Below are 21,546 nucleotides of genomic sequence, written 5' to 3'. Positions count from 1 at the left end.
GTATTTTCTTTAAGGTCTTGAGAGGTTTTTCTTCTGCTTTGTTTTGGTTTTGGTTCATTTTGTAATCAACCTGATTAAGGTATCATTTACATACAATAAAATGCAGACATTTTTAGTCAACGGCTCAGTGACTTTTAATTAATGTATACATTTGTATAACTAGCACCCCCATAAAGATAGATAACAATTCTAAAACCCTAGAAAGTTTCCTCCTAGGCTTTTGCAAAAGTATCCCCATCTCCCACCCCAAGGCCACCACGGATCTGTTTTTTATCTTTAGAGATGACTTTTGCCCAGTTTAGAATTTCATGTAAGTTGAATAATACAGTAGGTGCCCTTCTGATCTGGCTTCACTTGCTCAGCATATGGTTTTTGAGATTCATTCATGTTGGGATGTTTTAAACCAGGACTTTAGCCTGGGTGGCTGATGTTGTCTGAAGGCACCTATAGGTACATCTGAGTCTCTGGCATTGTCACTGTCTGTTCTTGGCTCAGTATTTTCAACTTTATAAGAAGCACAAGGTTGAAGTAAGGAAGATCATTGTCAGTATAATGGAGGTGAAGTGGGTTCTGTTATATGATATTCTCAGCAAAAATTGACCTGCTTGGAATCATTGTGTTGATAATGGACAAGGATACTCCTCCTCCAAAAACCTTGATACTATAAAACTTCTAAAGGACGCTGTCCTAGGACTCTTTTAATTTTCATATTTGGGAAACATTTCTGGAGAATTCAAATGCTCGCAACCTGAAAGAAACAGTTATTCACCTGAAAGCTGACTCTGCTAAAGTTGAGTTGTCTGACCTTTACATGCTGATAGAACCCAAACAGTCTTGCAAAACAATGCTCTCTTGTTGGATATAAGCATATAGATTGTTTAAGATGGACGTGGATATGCAGTAAAGTGAAAAAGCAAAGAATCTTTGAGTTTCCCTTGCTGGATTTTTTTATTTTTTCATTTAAGTTTCTATAGCGTATGCTAATAGTTCAGGGAAACCTCAGTTTAGTTTTAGCTCCACTCTACATAAATGTTGAAGTACTCCATATCCACCTTTTTTCTACCTTCCTTCTTTTCTTCCATCTTTCCTTTCTAACTTCTTATAATCCATTATACTTAATCCTGCATTTGCTGAGGTGGCAATTAGTGTAGGAAAATACTGTGAAATTTTGCTGTTCAGAATGCATGTTGACCAAATTCTATATTGAGAAAAGGTCTGAATTTACCCAGAGTAACCCTTTCTCAGCGTCTTTGAATAAACGCCATAGAAAGTGGGCTATATATAATATCCTGACAGGTATGTAGAACTCATAGCAATTGCCCTAAAGAGCTTACCTAGCGTAGATGCATATGAATGCATTTAATAATTGCTTTATTGGCAGCAGTGCCAACCTACACAGTCTGTTTGGTTTTATATCATTCTCATTACCTGCTGTTTACCACTGTATACATTGCTAATGGTGTGGTTTCTATGGCTTGTGAATTTCACGGCCAAATAATATGTAATTTATTGCACACTTCAGTGTAGAAGATGGAGACTCCATAACTTTTCGTGTGCTCTTTGCCCCTTTAGAATGTATTACACTGAGATCAGGCAAAGTAATAAATTTATTTCAAATGTGCGTGATAGCTAAACATCAATTAGGACTGCTGGGCAATATTTCTGCTTCCAGCAACATAACAGTTTTTAAAGACTAAGCCATTGAACGTGGAGTCACTGAACATGGGACTCAGTTCACTGGGATCCTTCTTAGAAAACTAAAGGAAAACTTGGATTGGATTTGTGTGGCTTATTCAAGTAGTAACTAATCACCTACATCTTGGTGAACTTAATTTGTCACAATTGTTTGGTATTTTATTAACTCTCTTCCCCTTCTTCCCCGACTCTCACGAGAACGGATCATGAGTATCTTAAAACATACTAAGTCGTCTTCCATCCCTGTTAATCTAACTACAAAAGCACACTTTCCTTATCCAATGTAACTTACTGTCTTTTAGAGTGGCTGGGGTTTTAATTCTCTACAAAATTAAAACCAGCAAAGAGAAACATTTTCAAGGAGCCACCACATTGTAGCGCTTTAGAAAGAAGACTTTAGAATTAAGGGCAACTATATCATTTTATAGCTAAAGCACCTGAGGCCTAAAGTAGGAAGGTAACCATCGAGGTCAGGGAAAGGGGTTGAAGATCAGGTTTCCAGAAAGAGTCTAGAGGGACTCAATCTGAGCAGGTCAAAAACTGAAAGGAGGCCACGAATGTTCTGGGAAGGCTGGCATCTGGCCTCCAGTGTGGGATTCAGACGGGGAGTGGGTCCTGGGGGAACTGAGCTTCTGCAGTAGGCAGAGAAGTCCACCTCCTCTCCGGAAAGTACCACTGACATCAGGGAGTTGAGAGGAAAGAGCAGAATTCCAGTCCACCTGAGAAAGCAGGCCAGTCTGATTAACTCTGAATTTAGGCTTATTTCAGATACTTCTTGAGAAAGAACTTGCACAAGAGCAAGTCCCACGCAGCCTCTTTTAAATCCATGCCCAGTATTTTCTGGTGGAGCTGCTTAAACCCTCCAAGTGACTCCAGTATTTTAATTTCACTCTACATTTAATTCCGACAGTTCTATGATTGATCACACACAAAAGAGTGTGAATGTATTTTACAGGATGAGGATGGGCGGAGTGGAGCAGTCTGGAACAGGACACCAATAAAAAGGGATCTTGGTAAAGAAGAACGTCTATTAGAAATGGAGAGGAATTCGCAAGGGAATTAGTGCCTGACACCACGCCCTTCTCTCTGCATGTTTAGAAGCTAGTTTCTAATTTTATTTTCGTAGGAGCTGTCCCTGTGATGAATTCTCTTTTACCTCCACACCATTTACCACATGGACATATTGTGAAGTTTGTGTGAGAGAAAGCAAGTATTAGAATTTGTCTTGCAAGGAGCTATAAACACTTCCTGGAACAATCTAGGGTAGAAGGAAAAGGAAAGGAAGGTGGAAACAAAGCAGAAAGACAGCTAATGATGCTGGAGTCTCTCGCTGGGATTTGTGGTATCTCTTTTTGAAACTAAGTACGGAAAGTCAGAACTTGACTGATTGTTTCCTGATCACGGTTTGTTTTCAGTTTTCCTTTTTTCTTGCTCTCTCATCAGTTATTCCAGCCATTGCTATGTCATTTTCAGTTTCAGTAAGCATGCCTGTCTTGTTTCCATTTGCATTATTCATGCAAACGTTGATTGAACTGATGACCCCGAGTTATCAAGGAAACATTAGATACACCAGTAGATACATTTCTTAATTTTAGAAAAACATTACCGAGTGAAGGTTAAAATAACTCCTCTTCAATTTGTCATTTTAAAAAAACTTCTCCTAACATACAATACCTCATTGCCTAACAATGCCAGATAAATGAAGAATTCCTATGTATTCATGAATGCAGGCTAGTCTGTATATTTTTTGGCAGGTATGACCGTTACCGAGGGTAACGGCCTGGTTTGCCGGCCATGTCCTGTCTCCTAGATAGTTGTAGTTTCTGTTGTCTTTCAGTTGGTCCATTGGATATCAGAGGTGAATTTATAAAACTATACTTCCCTTTACACTTAGTTTTTTGTTTTGTTTTGTTTTACTTGAAGTATAGTTGATTGACAATGTTGTGTTTCAGGTGTACAGCCAAGTGATTCCGATATATGTATTTCTTCTTCAGATCCTTTTCCATTATAGGTTATTACAAGGTATTGAATATAGTTGCCTGTGCTATACAGCAGGACCTCATAGTTTATCTACTTTATACATAGTATACACTTACTTTGTGTGATCCACGCTGGTCAGACCACATGATTATTTTCACTTCTGATATAATTTTTTCAGGTCCAACCTCAAATCTTTGATAAGAAGATATTTTTTAGCATGTGTGTGCTCTAAATCCAACAGTAGTTATTAGAGATATGGTTTTGCATTAGGTATTCTTCACTTTTTTGTTCTCGGCCAACCAACTGAAAACTAGCTTTTATTTTCTGGTTGGTTTGCTAGATGTTTATGACTAAAATAAAAGTCTTACATTTTGTCTCATATCTTAAAACACAATCTGAATTAGCAATGGGTATTGTGCTATACATAGGGCCTGTGATATAAATATTGTATCTAATTTCAAAAACATATAGCCTAGAAGGGAACACAGACACCTAAGCAGCAATTATGGCAACTGCATTTGTTTACTAAGTGAAATAGTACTGAGATGGATAAAGTGCTAGCAAGCCTTGAAGAGGCAAATCAGCTTCAAAAACAGATGCGCAGTTCTTTAAAAATCTTTTTAACATTTTTCCATCTACATGTAGAATATAACTTAGCATAAAAACGGTACGGGTTTTATTTTAAGTAATGTAGCATTTTGACATCCTCATAATGAAATTAAATCCAGAAGGAGGTTTCTATCCATGGTCTCTTGAAATGGTCCTTGATCATCCACAATATTTCCCATCAACACAAAGGTGTTACCAAGGGCAGGAAACTCCAGCATTATTAAAGTTTCATAAAGCAAAGTCAATTTTAAGAATATAATGTCCCCAAACTGATAAAGGTCTTGACAGAAAATTTCAAGGGAAGCATAAATTATTTTTTGTTTGTCAGAGGGCAAAAATATTTAGGTTGAGTTAATGAATGGTAGAGTTTTTGAGTGGAGAGTGTCCTTAAAATATTATGTAGATCTGTACTGTCAACAGATGCTAGCCACATGGCATTATTTATATTTAAACAAATTTAAAAATAAGATTAAAAATTCAGTTCCTCAGTTGCATTTGCCATATTTCAAAGATGTTTATTAGCTCCATGTAGCTATTGAATACTGCATTGCATGGTACAGATATAGAATATTTTCATTATCACCAAAAATTCTATTGAGCAATACTAAAATTATACCCAGATATTCACAGAGAAGGCAACCAAGTCTCAAGGAAATAATATAACTTCCCCAAGATCACACAGCTGTGTTTTTAAAGAAAAAGAAAACGACACAAAGGAAATAGTAACAGAGGCATTAACGAAACCCAGTAAGTTTCTGGAGCAGTCAAAGTAGGGTTTAAAAGTGCATACTTAGCTGTTAGCAGGGTTGAAGCTCTTGATGGTTGGTAAGATCTACCTGCCTGAATTTGGACATTAGCATTTTATGCAATGAATTAAAAGCAAAAAATCCTTTCAGCGAATGGCTGCCAGCTCCATAGTTTTAGCCACTGCCGTGCTTCCAGGTTATGTTTATCATTTTCATGTACAGGGCACCACTGTGAAATGTGACAGTTTATCTGACCCCAGAGAAATCAAGAAATCTTGTGGGGGTTATGGCTATATTTGAAAAGGTTGATTTTTAAATGCATCATGCAGACTGGCCCTGTTGTAAAAGGGATTCCTGCCATCAAATAATCAAAATGTAAACTCTCTTCTCACCTTGCAAAAGTCAAAGATAGTCCCTGCATCTTTATTATTTCGTTGAAATCCAAATATTGTTTTTCCATTCTCTAACTTGTTTTCCTCACAGTGTTATCAACTATTGCCAAGGAAGGAAAGGTTAGATTTATCAGTCAAAGTTTGCTAAAGGCCCCCTAGGTAACTGAACCCTCAGGAGAAACAATCATCATGTATTCTTTTTCTGTTGTTTCAGTATCTTCGTAAAGAGTCATTTCAATATGTTTGGTTCTGTAGCAGAGGTTCTGTGAAGTGCTTATCTTCCTCTGAGGTCCAGAAAGCCTGCGAGTCTGTGGGTAAAGATGGGTAAGGAGAGACAGGGAAGGAGGCTAGATAGAGGCTCAGTGCTGAGATAAGGACAGTGTTCTAAAGCCTCCTGGGGGTGAGGCTGGGGTGCACAAACACCCACGACTAATCTAGACAGAAACTGAATAATCAAGGGGACGACCAGTGTGAAGTCATGTGGTCACCTCTCCCTCTAGAAATAAATATTGCCCTCAGTAAGTCTCCCCCCTGCCCCAGAAGAGCATTAGGAAGGTCTGGAGAGGGGGATTATTGGCAGAAATGGGAAAAGCAGGTTGAAGGGATTAGCCTGGAGCAGAGAGACCAAGAAACCCAAGCCAGTAGATGGAAGGCAGACTTTTCCTGGAAGTCTCCAAGCCCAAGTCAAGTTCTGGGACCACCAAGTACAAGTCAAAGAGTGCTCATTTAACCCCTTTGGGCCCCCACGGGAGTGGAGGAAGGCTGGACAGAGAGGGAGAAGGGGCCATTGAAGGTACAGTATTTACTATGGGATTTAACTCCTCAAAGGCCTCCCAGTAGCTTCAGATCTGCTCAAGAATCCTTCATGTCCTGCTGGTTTGCAGCGAGTGGCTCACAGCTTCAAGGCCTCCTCTGCCAGATGGAGAACTATTTCAAACATCCTGCCTCTATTTTGTACTCTAGCAATGCAGACCGGAAACGTGACCCCATTTTCAGGTTCTAAAGAGAAATTCTAAGTACCTGAAAGACTGAGGAACATGGTGGCTTTTATTTAAGATGTGGAGATACAGAGCACATACCTGGACTTGGGCATGCAGCAGCACCGAATTGCACCAAGAGTTCCCTTTATTTTCTCTCGCATCTCTGTTCCTCCTTTTTTCTCTGCTGGATTAGCCATGGGGACTCCAAGTTCTTCATTGTGTGGTCCTGGTACCAAGATTCTCCTGGGAATTATAAAGCTATTCACCTGCTACATCGAGCACTTCTTATTTTTTCCCCAGCAACGTAAGTCATCCTTAAGAAGGGTCAGGGTGCTAGCTCTTAAATATATTTTAGTCATCCCTTTGTACATTAAATTCTCTTTCTTGGAGACTGCTCCTGACATGGTGTTCACTGTGCTCTCAGCTGGCCTCCTGAAGTTCTGCCCTGCCTTCCCCACCAGGTACAGTTCAGGAGCTGCCTACCTCAGGGTGATAGGTTATCTTCTAGTTGCTTTATTCCTTTCCCTTTTACATTTAGAGAGTATAATTGGAATACATAAACTTCTCTGTGACCACAGCTTTATTTGCAACCCACAGGTTTTGTTATGGCATGTTTTCATTATCATTCAATTAATAAAATTCTAATTCCCATTGCAACTTTATCTTTGACCTACATAATGATCAGAAGTATGTCTTTAATATCCAACTATTTGCTAAAATATTGGTTATATAGTTTTAAATTTCTTGCTTATTCGGAGTCTTGTTTTATAACCAGAATATAGTCAATTTTATAAATGTGCCACGTGCACCTAAAAATTTCTGCAGGATATATATATTCCATCATTGTTGGTACAGTGTTTTATGTAAATTTAGGCCAAAGTTTTTAATGATGGTATTCAGATCTTCTATAATCTGCTGATTTATTGTTGTGGTTCTATGTTACTGATCTAGGCAATTCAGATTTTTCTATTTCTACTTAGATTTTTGGAATTTCCCTTCATATATTGCATTGAAGTTTAGATTTATAATATATTCCTTGTAAAGTAACAGTGGGTTTTATTATCCTGCATTATCGCCAGTGATACTTTTTGCTTTCAAATCTATGTTAACATTAAAAAATCTTCTTCAATTTTACTTATTGTTGTTATGACATAATTGTTGAATCCTTTCATTTTCAATCTGACTCTTGTCTCTTGTAGGTGGCATAGAATTAGGGTTTTTTTTGTTTCAATAATCCTTGTCATTTGAGTATTTACAGTTAATGTATTTTCTTACAGATCGTTTACTCCTTGTTTACTATTTGTCCCACCTTGTTATGTTCCTTTTGCTCTTCTTTCTTCCTTTGAGATTTCTTCAAATTCCGTTTTGCCTTGTATTAGCTTGTTATTTTTATATAAGTAGCAGTTACACATGTATCATGACTTATTAGCTGTTTTACTGCTTCTCAGGCAATGCTGAAATCTTAAATTTCTTTTACTATATTTTCCTCTTCCATTTGTTTTAATGCATTCTAATTTTTGATATATTTTATTATTACCCTTTTGTGTTGTTAGATTTTATTTAGGTTTATCCACTTATTTATCCTTTCTGTTATACATAATTCTTTATAAAGTCCTTATTTTCATCTGTGATAATCTTCCTTCTGCCTGCAGGTCTCCCTTTATAATTTAATTCAGTCAGTTCTGATGAGAAAATATTTTCTAAATTTTGTTTGTCTGCAAATTTCCTTATTGCATCTCTCCTTCCAAACAACAATTTCTCTGCCTCTAGAATTCCCAATGGGCAGCTCTTTTCTTTAGCACTTAAAAATGTTATTCCATTATTTTCTAGTATCCATTCAGTTTTGCTGAGAAGTAAACTGTAATCTTAATCCTATTGTTCCTTTGAAAGTAATCTCTCTCTTTTTCCTCGGGCTGCTTTTAAGATGTCATGTTTTTCTTTGCTGTTCATGAATTGTACTGTGGTGATCTTAGGTGTGGTTTTCTTTGTATTTGTTCTTGTTGCTTTTTTTTTAGTGCTTGTTGAATTTAAGGCTCCATATATTCCTTTTAGTTTTAGAGAACTCTCAGCTGTTAATATTTCTGAAATATTGTTTTCATCCCAATCTCTCTCTCCTTTTTTCTTTGGACTCCAGTTTACACATATGATAAAAATGTTTACTGTGGCCATATGTCTCAAATGCGCTTATGTGTACTTTTTATTCTTTTCGTTTCCCGTGCTTTAGTCTTTATACTGTTACTACTCTATCTTCCAGTTCACTTACCTCTCTTTACCTGTGTCCAATCCACTACCGAGTTTTAAATTTCGTATAATTTTTAACTCTATCAGTTCAACTTCAATCAGTTTCTAGTTTCTAGTTGTCAAGTTAAATTCTTCACCTTGTCATCTATTTTCTTGAACTTGATAATATTTACCAAAATATGTATGAAATTTAATGTTTAGGTCATCTATGATTCTGATTCTGTTTTGTTTTTTATTCTAATTCTCCTTTTCTTGGTAGTCTTGGTGGTTCTTCAGTGAATACCAGACTTGGGATATGACAAGTTGTAGAGAATCTGAATGACATTACAGTTGCCCTTTGGACAACCTGGGTTTGAACTGCACAGATCCACTTATACATGGATTTTTTTTTCAATAAGTAATACAGTACTACATGAGCTGTGGTTGGTTGAATCCTCAGATTCAGAACCACAGATAAGAAGGGCCGACCATAAAGTTGTATGTGGATTTTTGACTGCACAGGGAATCAGCGGCTCTAAATACTACATTGTTCCAGGGTCAACTGTATATTCTTGAGGAGAGAATTTCCTATTCTTAGGTAGGGGAAGATCACCTCAGTCACCTGGACCAACTTCATACTCATTTTCCTTCTTTATAAGGTTCAATGTAGATGTTGCATCAACCTTCCTAACACACAGACACACAGACAGACAGACAGACACACACACACACACACATATGTAGAGACTTCCAGTGTCCTAATTCGTATCATTAGTTTTCCATTGGGCCACAAATCTTTCATAGGTTCTGAACCCCAATTTTGTCTCTTCAGCATTATGAGCCAACTAAGTCTTTGCTTTGACTTCAGTTAGCTTTTGTTTGACTTCTTAGCATCTTGTCTTGTCTACCTTTTATACATGGAAAATACTGCAAGGGAACACTGTTGCTGAATGCAGCTCCGTTCTCTGAATCTTTACTCTCTCTGTGATTTTGGTCCTTAAAATTCTAGCTGCCTTGTTATTTCTCAATTCCAACTCTGGTTTCCTTAGTCCTATGACATTGTCCTACGTTCTACTGGCTTTTCTACCTCTTAGGAGCCACGTTTGGTTTCTCAGACTTTTGCTCTTCATCAGTAGTTTCTAAGTGACTGGGCTAGAAACGCATGTGCAGAATATTGTTCTCACTTCAGTGAGTTTCTTTCTCTATTTTACTTTTCTAGGTCATGGCTACCTCAGTAGCTTTCTAACGCTCACAGTCAAATGTTGCTTATGATTTATCTGGCCTTTCTAGTATGTTTTCCTAAGGTAAACTGATATAGTTGGAAACAGAAGTTTGTACCCACCATTTAAAAAATTCTGTTTTGTCTTTCTATGAATTCTCGTTTTGTCCCATCTTCTGTCACTTTTTCCTACCCAAAATTCCCATTCTCACAGATAGATTATTTTAAGATTAAAAATTATTATTAAGCTAATACGTTAATTTTGAAAGGAATTAATTTTGCTTTGAACAAGAACACAGATTGGTGAATGGAATATGGAAGATTCCTTAAGACCTTTTTCATCTCTAAGAGTAGTATCCAACCATCGGTACCATCATAAGTTTGTCAACTATGGAAGAAAGCAGTCTTTATAAAATCAGCATTTTTTTTCTTTTTTTATTTTTTTGGGTGTCACCAGGACTTGCCTTAGACCACAACTCCTGGCAACACCAAATATAAATGAACCCTGTTACCCATGGGCGTTTACTTGGCTCTGCCACCCTAAGATTGGCCTCCTGGCTCCTTAACCCCAGGGGACTCTAAGCCCTGGGCCACATTCTTGAACCCAAGCCCTGCTCCTCTGTCAGTGGGCAGAATAGTCCTGATACCCCCTGGGACCAGGGACTGGGCACATGGCCCACATCTGCCACCACACGGGTCAGGGTGAGAGGGAAGAGGGACCTTGACATTCTCTTCTGGTTTCCCTCTGGGGCTTGGAGTCAGATCCAGGCAAAGACCCCACCCTTCCGTGTGGAGCTCCTGGCCCCTCATTTGCAGCGCCCAAAACCTGCCTCTGGGGAACCCCTCATTTTGCTCCTTTCTTTGGCTGAGGGTGCTCAGGAAGGAAGCACTGCTGAGACCCAGAATCCCAGGCCAGAAGATGCCCAACAAAGTAGGCTAGGCCAGCCCCAGGACATGATACCGGAACTCCCTCCTAAACAAGACTGAACTCATCACACAGATGGGGAAACTGAGGTCGAAGAGGGCAACGGCTTACTGGCGGAGCCTGGAGCAGAGTCTCTAATGGACACATTCCATGTTACCACCAAAACATGGGATTTCTAGAGTGCAGCTCAGCCCGTGCTGACCCCCCCTCTTAGCCTGGCCACCAAGGTCTCGCCTCCATAATCCCATCCCACGACACCCCCTTCCTGTGTCCCACACAACAGCCGGATTAGACCCCTTGCCCTCAGGCTGTCGTTCACAGGGCTCCTTCTCCCCGAAGCTCCTTCTCCCACCTCTGCCTGCCCAAGTTCAACCAGCCTCTTTAGGGTCCGGCTCAATGCCAGCTCCTTCGTGAGCCACCCAGAGTCCTCATGCTCCTCTAACCTTCCGAGGTGCTTCCTCTACCCTCACACCCCGCGCTCTGTTGTCCACGTGAGCTGTGGTTACGGTGTGTGAGCTTCCTGAAGCCGCAGACCACCTCCCCTCTGGGCCCCAGCACCTGGCGCAGTACCCAGCACTCAGTAGGTGCTCAGTAAAATCTCCTCCTCATCTGATGCCCTGCCGTGTCCTACCGATAACTGACAATAATGCCTATTGTTTACCGAGCATATACCATAAGCCCGGCTCTGGTACTGTCTCCCATCCTCATGTGATGGACCCAGGTCACAGAGGTTGTGTGACTTTCCTGAGGTCAAAGCTCTGGAACTGGAACCCCACTGGTTCTTGTGCCTATATGAGTCTCCTTTCCTTCCCACTCACCTCTTCTAGGTCAGACCACCATCATTTCCTCACCCTGTCCTGTCACTAAAGACTTCCCATGACTCCTTGTGGCCCACTAGACAAAATCTAAACCCCTGAGCATGGCATCTAAACTCTGTGACATCTGGCTTCTTCCCTCTTTGCAGCTTCTCCTCTAGTCTCTGAGCATCATCTCAGTTTCCAGCCTACTGTACCTTGATTTACTTGTAGGCTCTGCACATGCTTTGCCCTCTGCCTAGAACACCCTTCCCCTACTTTTCCTCCTGTGAACTCCTACACATCTCTCAACATCCAAGATCAAGGCTTACCTTCCATTCTAGTCAGATGAGACAAGCAGCAAACGAATTGGACACAAAATTGAGAGCTCTACGAGGGAAGGACCTGTGTCATCATAGTATCCCCAATGCTTAACCCATAATCAGTGCTCAGTCAACATTTGTTGAATGAATAAATGAATACTCTCTATATTCTTGTTGACTAAACAGAGAAATGGCAAAAGAATACAAGGCCACAGTATGCAGGGCTGGAGGTGGAAGGGAAGAGACTGAGGCCAGGAAGGCCAAGGACGTGGTGGAGTACAGTGACAAGTACTTCAGGGGCTGCTCTGCAGCTGAGCCACGCTCTTGGCAGAGGGAGTGTTTGTGAGAGACAGAGGAAGGAAAGTGATGGTGTGAGGGAGGCTCTGAAAGTGTGTGTGTGCACGCACACGCGCATGTGAGAAGGCGGTGGGGATGTATGCGGGGGAGTGTGCGTGTGTGAGTGTGCTGCATTTGTGAATCAGTCTGTGAGAGCGGTGCTGAGGAAGTATGTGAAGGAGCGCGTGTACGTGGCTTGTGGGTCTGTGGCGGAGAGCCCGTGCGTTCTATTTGTGCATGGGGGTCTGCGTGAGAAGGCGAGGGTGTGGGCCACGAAGGCTGTGCTGGAGGTTGTGCATGTCTGCGGGGCGAGGGGGTGGGGACAGTGATTGAGAAAGACAACAAGGAGGGGACACCTGAGGGGGGTGTGAGGGAGAAACCATAAGTGTGCGGGCGTGGAGGGTGTCGTGAGCACGTGCAGGAGGAGACGGTGTGACCGTGAGTGTGCACGACACGGAGGGTAAGGTAGGATGTCAGGGCGCTGCTGAGGGTGTGGCTGCATGGCCTCGGCCACGGGCCGGGAGCCAGAGGTGCGGGCTGGCCCTGGGCCCAGGGTGGGGGGCTCTGACCAAGCAGAAGGTTCCTCAGAGTTCTCCCTGGAGCCATGGGCGCCAGATCACCACGTCCCCAGGTAGAGAGGTCGAGCAGGAGGCCCAGATGTGTGTGTGCGCCTCACATTTTGTCCACAGCAAAACCTCTGGGCATTTATTTGTCTTTGTCTGTGTCCGGGTGTGCACGCCTGTGCTTGTGTGCGTGCTGCCGGCTGTGTGTCTGTGCCTGTCTTTGTATGTATCTGGGCCTTTGTCTCAGTGTGTGTGGCGGTTGGTCTAGGCTTGCCCACAAGACTGTGTCTGGGGTTGTGTGTGTCTATGTGTATCTGTGCCTGTGGGGCACCGGGCGTCCTTGATCTGTGCATGTCTAGGTAGGGCTGCGAGCATCCCCCTGGACCGCCTGTTTGTATCTCTGTCTGTGTGGCCTTAGTGTGACTGGGAGAACGTTGTGCTTTGGAGACTGTGGATCTAGATCTCGGTGTATCTTTACACACTGTATCTCGGTGTGTGCTTGTGCATCTGCATGTGAGTGTCTGCCATGCGTTGTAGCATGGAAATGCTTATGTGTGTCTGTGGAAGGTGCGTTTGTGAGACCAAGGATCTCCGTGTGTCTCTGCCTGTGTGTATGTGTGTGTTGGGTGTGAGGGGTTTGTCACAGACTGGTGAGCAAGTTAATCTCAGACTCCGTGACATGTGGAATAAAATCACGCTCCCATAATGGAAGAGAACCAACTCTTCACCCTCCGCCCTGGGGGAGCCAGTGGGGGCCAGGGCCAGGCATAGGCCCCTATGCAGGGCCCCCTGTGGCCTCAGCACCCTACCCCCACCTCTCCTCTGCCACACCAGGCTCATTCTGCCTCCAGAGTGCCCCGGTGCCCACTGCTGGCTGGGCTAGGCTCCAGGACATGTGACGGAGCCTTAGAGGCCTGTCCTGGGCCCCCCAGCCCCACCCACTGCTGAGGAGGGCCCTGCCCCAGATGGGAGGGCGGGTGCAGGAAGGAATCTTTGGGCCCCTCCTCCTCCCGGAGGGGAGAGATGAGCTGCAGGCCCGACCTGGATCTTCCATCTCTCAGCAGCAAGATTCCTGGTGAGCAGGCTGCGAGGCTTGGCAGGGCGCCTGCCGGAGACCCGCCCTCACCCGCCAGGACGCCTGGGTCCCCAGGGCCGGACAGCAGCGGGTTCCCTGGGGAGCTAGGAGGGCCCCAGAACTTCAGGCTACAGCTGCCCGGGACTATGGGAAAGCCAGACCCTTCCAGGCTCCCACCCCCAACCACAGACGGCTCCTCAGGCCCCCAGGCAAACCTCCACCCTTCTTCTGGCCTCTCCCCAGCCTCGGCCTTTGCTTCAGAAAACAGACCAGCCACCCAGCACCACCCACTCCCTACCTGAGCCTCAGCGCACACCCAGCCTGAGTTCAAGACCTCACCTCTGGGTTTGAGGGCTCTCAAGGCCAGGACTGTGCTGCTTATCGCAGAATGGGGCTTCTGAGGACAGGGCCATGTGTCCCGCAGCTGTGAAATCCCTCTTGGTCTTAGCACTCCTTCCTGACTGAGCAGTCAGGCACCAGGAGAGGATTTCAAACCCAAGGCTGGGGACACTGAGGCAGTGAAGCTCTCTGCCCTGCCTACCGTTATGAATCAGAGGCCAAATCCAGTAGTCTAGACACACAAGTTCTTAATTCTGTCCAGCGGCAGTGGCTGCAACTTGTTCTTCCCCATAGGGGGTGCAATTTCGGGGGAGGGGGGAGGCATCAGTTGGAGGGAGAGGGGAATGGGCAGGTGGACCCCCCTCAACCCTCAGACTTGGATGAGCAGCCGGAGAGCAGGTTTGGTAAGAGATTAAGGTCGAGGAGAAGAGAACCCAGACGCTCCAAGATTTATGACCCTAATTCTTCTCCCTTAAATTCCCCTCCAAGCCCCCCAGCCCTAGCCTGGTCCCTCCAGGGTCATGCTGTGGCCCCAGGCCAATGTCAAGGCCTTAACCCATCCATCAGCTGTTGCCAGGGAGTTTCCACCCCAATGGGTCCCAAAGGGAGGAGATCAACTGACACTACGGGCCCAGACTGACGGGGAAGGGGCATGGCCCTAAAGAGGTGGCCAACAGCCCCCTGCCCCCTCCCAGGATGTAGGGGCTCACAACCTCCAGGGCAGAAGCTAGGCTGGTGGGTGGGGTCCAGGAGGAGGTGACCTCCCAGCTCTGGCACCACTCCCAGCCCCGCCCTTCCAACAGGCCAGGAGACCTGTGATCCCACGGGGCCCTACAGCTTACAGGGTGTGTGGCCTTGGGCCCTTGCTGCTCCTCTCCAGGCCTCAGCCTCCCCACCACACAATGCAGGAAGTGGTCTGGATACCCCAGGCATCCCCCCTTCAGCTCCGCTCCCTCAGTGCTAAGCCCTGCCCTCTCTCCGGTCCAGGGGTGTCACCTAGAATCTGGGCCAGATGGGGTGAGGCTTTGGCAGTTAACTGGAGGAGCCCCTGAAGCCACCCAAGTCAGAGCTGAAGAACGTATGGTGCTCACTCCTCCACCGCACATCCATTTTCCAGAAGAGTGAAACTGAGGCCCTGAGAGAAGGTCGGGGTCTGCGCCAAGACCTGAGTGTTACTGGTGGGATGGTTAAGAGCACGGGCTCTGGGGACAGAAAGACTTAAGATTAAAATGTCAGCTGCAACAGAAACTTGTTACGTGAAGTCCCTTGCCTTCTCAGCCTCAGATTCCTCATCCATAAAATGGGCAATAGTGCCTCCCTCCTAGGACTACTGAGTTGAAATAAGAAAACGCATGTAAAGGGCTCGGCCAGTGTAGCAAACGCTTGGACAATGGTAACTATCATGACTGTGGGTAGTATTAACACAAAGCCAAGTGGCCGGGGGGAAGGGTAGGTGGGGCCCCGACCTGGCTCATCCTCCAGACCAGGAGGGCCAGCCAAATTCCTCAAAGCCCCCCAGCTGTCTCCCCTCTTCGTTAAAGGCCTCTCATTAGTGAGCCTGGGCACCTGCCCCCCCACACGTAATAAGCCTCATTAGTATCTTAGCCCCAAGCTCTGAGCCCAGAGTCTGTGCATGTGCACACGCGTGAGGGTGGGGGGCTGCGACAGGCCACCAGCCAGGAGACAGCATCCCCGCCAACCACACCCCCTGCCTGTCATCAGCAGGGCCCGTCACCACCCAGCTTGTCACCTGCCTGCCTCGCACCCGCACCACCTGTCACCCACCCAGCTCGTCACCCACCCAGCCCATCACCTGCACCACCTGTCACCCACCCAGCTCGTCACCCACCCAGCCCATCACCTGCACCACCTGTCACCCACCCAGCCTGTCACCGGAGCTGCCTAACAGGCCTCTGGGTGAGGGACAGGAGATGGGGAGGAGAAGACCACAGGGGTGTGGAGCTGGGGGCCCCAGAGACCCTGTAAGACCCCCACTTCAGCTCAGCATCCTGCAGCATCGCCATGGCAACGTCTCAGCCGCAACCACTTTCCCAAACATCCCCCCCCGCCCTCCAGGCCCTGCTCTTAGCTGAGCTGAGGCTGAGAAGAGCCTTGACTGACAGCAGAATGGGACAGGAAGGAGCTGCTCATCAGCTGGCTGGCCTTGGCCATCCCTGCCCTCTCTGGACTTGGTTACTCCATCTGCAAAATGGAGGGGCTGGAACTGGGGAGGCCCCTGTACAGCGGGTCATCCCTTCCCAGCCTGGATTTGCTGAGCCAGTGGCCAGTTAACCTGTGAAGGCTGGTGGGGGCGGGGTACAAAAGGACAGGGGGTTCTGGGTTCTTCCACACTCCTTTGCCCTGGCCCAGCTCACACAGGCTGGGCCTCTGGCCCAAACTCACATAGCAAAAGAGGAGGAGCAGGCTGGAAGGCAGAGGGGCTCTGCCACAGGACTGCCAGCTGGAGATGATGCCACAGTGGGTGACCCAAGGCTGAGTGGGCCCCCACCTCCAAGCTGCATTATTTATAAAACCCAGAGCTCCTAGCCGAGCAACAGCTGCGGTGCCGCCCCTCCAGGGGGCACAGGCAGCGGTGGAAGGGTGGTGCCTCCCCGGGGGAGCCCCCTGGGGTCCCGGGCTCCCTCCACAGCTGGCTGGGGCAGGGGCTGAGGTGGGAAAGGGGCGGCTGCGCCATCCTTCCCCTCCCAGCCCCCTCTCCTCTCCTCTCCTCCAGGCAGGCAGCGATAGGATTACTTCTGCATGACTGCCCGCTCCACAAGGTTCCAGAGACCCTCCTGCCTGCAGCAATCTTTAAAATTCCTGTAGCCCGGCCTCTCTCCCTTTCTCCCCACAGTGAATGCTCCAGCTTCTACCGCAGCGTGCCCGCGGCCGCCACCACCACCAGCGAGCTGGCCGGGGCCCCAGGTCCCCGGAGCCACAGGCAAAGGTAGACCCATCCTCGGGGTGTCCCTCGGAACCCTCTGAGGCCCAGGCCCTGGCCCATCCCCTCCGGCCCCTGGTGCCCGTCCAGCCCCACAGGGCAAGGCTCAAGCTGGGGTCGGGCCTGCCAGCTGCGCCAAGGAGGACCGGCACATACGTGCAAACACACCTGGTGGGTCCTGGCGTGCCTGGCCACATCCTCTGCTGCCAAAACCTGGATGTCCCCACCTCTGCTCTAACCGCCCCCTCCCTAACCTCACTAATCCTTGCTACCCCTGGGGTGGGCAGACACCTGGGCCAGGCCAGCGCCTGTGGCTCCCCAGGGCACAAGAAGCAGGCAAGAGATCGATCCACTGAATTTTTTAAGGCTCTAATGGAGCCTGCCTCCCCAGACTTGGGGCCTGGGACACAGGCGATCTCTCAGGGACCCCTCCCTCAGCATTGCAGTTGCTTCCTCTTTCAGCTCTAGGGGGTCGGGGCACCTTTCTAGGAGCCTTTCCCCCAACAAGAGAAGAGGCACGAGGGGCCCCTGGGAAAGAGATGGGATTGGGGGGCTGTGAGCAATACCCAGAGGCCCCCCCCAGTCTCCCCAGCCCTAATGCAGGCAGAAGCAGCTCAGCCTCTAAATCACTCCCCTCATGCTGCCCTCTGAGGCGGATTCTGTGCATCTGTAATTAGGGGGTGGAACAGATGGTGGAGATTCCATTTAAAATCATGCATCTAGTAAAGTAACCTTCACTGTTGGAACTGACTCCCAGGGAGACCAAGCCCCAAGCCCGGATCTGGGGGTGGGGTGGGGTGGGAGGGGAAGCATATCAAGCCAGCACCTTCTCCATCTTTTTTTCCTGAAGCTCCAGGCCCAATGTCCCCCTCAGGTGAGCCCAAGAAGAGGGGGATTTGGCAAGCACCTGAGAATGTGCAGGCTGGGGGTAAATCCCTCTGCCCAGACCCCCCCACCCCCACCCATACACGACAGAGTCAGGGCATGGCTGGGTACTCAGAGTTCTCGGCTGCCACACCAGGATGACCAGGTGCCAAGAGCCCCCAAAGAGGCCCCAAACCCCCAAAGCCCAGGCCAGGGTGCCCAGAGCACAGGGTCTTGGGTGGGGCAGCTTTGAACCAGATGTACAGCCTCACTGTCCAGGAATGTAAGGCCTGGGGCAATGAGGGGGGGTGGAGATGCCTCCCCAGGCAGAGGAGGCTCTGGGAAGTGGGGGAGGACCAGGCAGCCGAGAATGAGAGAGAGCACGGAAGAGTGGGCCAGTGTGTCTGCAAGGCTGAGGCTATCTGGGGGGAGTTTGGGGGAGGGAGGCTGGGGAGGACAAGGTGGGGTGGGGGAGCGGTGATGGAGAGCGCTGAGGAGGGAGGCTGTGCTGGAACGTGTGATGGTGGGAGTGCGGCTGCAGGGTGAGGTGTGGGCGCAGGGCGGAGCTGCTCTGAGGGGTGACTGGGCTGGGGCCCTGTGTGTCTGTGTATGAGTGCGGGACTGGTGTTTGGAGAGGGGTGGGGGCTGTCCCTGGGCCCTTGGATGGCTGAGGAAAGTACTGGAGCTGCAGCTTGCTGGGGAACACACAGAGGACTGCTTGTTTGCGGAGGTGCTGGGATCTGGGGGGGGGTGTGTGCGTGTGCGGGATGCACATGCACGTGCACGGCCTGGAAGGTACGAGAAGCTGAGGGGACATTACTGTTCAAAGATGCACCGTGTCTGTGTGTTTGAGGTAAATGGTGTGGCTACAGGGGTGTCCTCCTCTGCGTGGGTGTTGAGGCGGTGTGTGTACGTGTATGCCGCGGGGAGAGTTTGGAAAGGTGTAGGGGGCTGTATCGGTGTGTCTGGGGACGTGATGAGCTGCAGCGGAGGGAAACGCTGGGGCCGTCGGGAGAGTCTGTGGGTGTCTGGTTAGGTGCTGGGACTCTGAGAACCTGGGTGTGTGGAAGGTATTAAGGCTACAGTAGGGTCCTGGGTGTATCTGGGGAGGTGCTGGGATTGGAGGAAGAGTTGGTCTGTTTCAGGATGTGGTAGAAGCCTTGTGTGTGTGTTGGGGTGTCTGGGGGTATATTGGGGGTCATAAACATCTGGGTTTTGGTTAAGTACTAGGGCTGTAATATGTGTTTGGGTGGGTAGGCATGTGGTGGTTGTGTGTTTGGGGGCGTGCTGGGGCTGTGTGTTTAGGGGTGCTGGAGCTGTGAGTGGGGAAGTGGTTGTGTATTTAGGAGGTACAAGGGGCTGGAGTTGGGCCCCTGTGCCCAGACAGGTGATGGGGCTGCGGGGTGAGGGCGGGTGCCCCTCTGAGGAGGTGAAGGGCAGAGTCCTGGCCTTTGCTCGGGCCCACCTGGGGGCTGCCCGCTAGAGCCCCTCTGCCGGTGGTGCCCGCCCACCCCCAGACCCCACGTCCGGGTGTCGAGACAGGCAGTCCATCTGTCTCTTCCTGTGCCCAGGCCGAAGGAGCAGTGCCGCCTCCTCGCTCCCTGGGGGGGCGGCAGCAGATCCCAGCCCACCCATCTGCCTTCAGATGGTCGAGGCAGGAGCCTCCACAAAGCTGCCTGGGGGGCATCCCTGTGTTTGAAGAGGCACGGGCTGGGGGGTGGGGGGAACTGCACAGCAAACAGTCCTCGTGGAGGCTCCTTTGAAAACCACTGACGCCAGGAGAGACCAAGAGGGAGGACAGGGGCGGGTTTGTCTGTCCTCGTACGTCGTGTGGGTCAGCGCCCAACTGTGTGCCTTGGAGCCCCTTCGCATGTGTTCATGCCGGTGGCCTCTGTTCAAGCAGCATCCTTGCCTTGGAAAACAGCCCTCCAACCCAGGCTACGAGCTCACAGCCTCACACAGCTACCCCCTCATCCATGCACCCTGCCTACACTACACTCACACGCAAACATCTCCCACACCTTCACATCTGCAGAACACTGCACCCTGGTACACATGCCCCTCAGCCCCAGAGTCCCAGTCCTTCACATGTGTATGCCCATGACACACACCCGCACACTGCAAAGCCAGGTACAGCCACATGCACCTGTCACATATGCATGCCTCCACACAGACATACCCGACAAGTAGCTGTCACACCCACACCCACACACTCCACACACCTTGGGGAGTGGATCTCCCTGTCACACCCATATCCCACCTCATATGCACTCAGTCTCTCTCATACACATTGTAACAGACACTCATCATCCCTTATACCTGTACATACGTGCACATGTTTGTACACGTGCATACCCACTCTCACCAGCTCTCAGCTCTTTCACACCAGCCAGTTTCTCTGTGTCCAGGCCAGGCCCTGCAGGAAGGCTGCCACCCGCTGAAAGTGTCTCCTGCCTCCCTGCCCTGCCAGCTAGGTCAGAGTGGGGGGCATACCCCCCCACCATGGCTCCCTGGGAACCCTGATCTTCTCCTCCAGAGAGAAAGAGTCCTCTCTCTGCTCTGGGGTGTCTGCCACTGTTGTGTGAGAGTGTGACTGTGTATGTGTGTGTATCAACATGTTCTGAGAAGCCACGATGAGGCCTGTGTGTCACTGCCTGTATGGGTAAGAAAGCATAGGGACAGGTTCACCAGTTATGTTTGTGAGATTCAAGATGAGTGTGAGAGCAGAGACATGTATGCCACAAAATGTGTATTTGTGAGTGTGTGTGAGGCCAGGCCCCTGTGGACAGGCGTGAGTATGGGGGGGTGCACTTACACAAGGAGACACACAGTGAGTGTGAGTGGGGAGTGAGTGGGAAGTATTCTGGGATATTTTCTGAGACAAGGGGTATGTACATTTGTGAGTAGGGGTCAGGGCTAGGAGAGGCACCCTCCGCAACTCCCTCCCCCTACAAAGAGATCAGGGGAAAGGGGTCTCTGGGATCTGGGGGGAGTGTGTGTGTGTGTGTGTGTGTGTGTGTGTGTGTGTGTGTGTGTCTTCCTCTCTCTTTCTCCCTGACCTCTTTAGCAGCTGGAAACTGAGCCGGGGGTGGAAGGAATGGAGACTTGGCTGGCCTGGGGGTTTGGGGAGGGAAGCAGGAGAAAACACCTTCCAGATTCTCATAAAATCCTTGTTTGTGGTTTGTAGCCTTCAGTCTCTCCTCTCTCTTTCTCTCAGTCTGGGTTTCCCCCTTTCTTTGTCTCTTCCTGCCCCTCCCTCTCTCCCCTGTATCTCTCCTTCTCCCATCTCAGTCACCTTGTCTCCCCCCCTTGGATCTCCCTGTCTCCAAGTCTCTGTCTCTGCCTGTCTGTTACTCTCTCCCCAGGCCCTTCCATTTTTCTGACTCCTGTCTCTGCCAGCACCTCTGTATGTCCGTCTCTCCCAGTCCTGGTCCATCTGTCTGTCTCTCTCCGTCTGCCTGTGCGTGGGTGTCTCTGTCCATCTGCTCCGCCACCCATCTGTCTGGTTGTCTGTGCTAGTCCTTCTAAGGGTGCCCACTCGCTCA

At 48.4% G+C, this 21,546-nt stretch overlaps 2 protein-coding genes across 2 annotated transcripts in view; both read left to right on the top strand.

Moving 5' to 3' along the window:
• The window catches only part of LOC125963841 (UDP-N-acetylglucosamine--peptide N-acetylglucosaminyltransferase 110 kDa subunit-like), a 673,346-nt gene extending 673,105 nt beyond the window's left edge, over window positions 1-241 (top strand). Inside the window, exon 5 of the mRNA XM_049707405.1 lies at window positions 80-241. The gene's annotated coding sequence lies outside the window, so the exon portion shown is untranslated. The remainder of the gene's footprint in view (window positions 1-79) is intronic.
• Window positions 1-21,546, top strand: part of LOC125963839 (UDP-N-acetylglucosamine--peptide N-acetylglucosaminyltransferase 110 kDa subunit-like) — a 302,450-nt gene that overhangs the window by 41,718 nt on the left and 239,186 nt on the right. The gene's annotated exons all lie outside the window — the stretch shown is intronic.

Source organism: Orcinus orca, chromosome 3, assembly GCF_937001465.1.
Source record: "Orcinus orca chromosome 3, mOrcOrc1.1, whole genome shotgun sequence".
Lineage (NCBI taxonomy): Eukaryota > Metazoa > Chordata > Mammalia > Artiodactyla > Delphinidae > Orcinus > Orcinus orca.
This window is presented reverse-complemented; position numbering and strand designations above follow the sequence as displayed.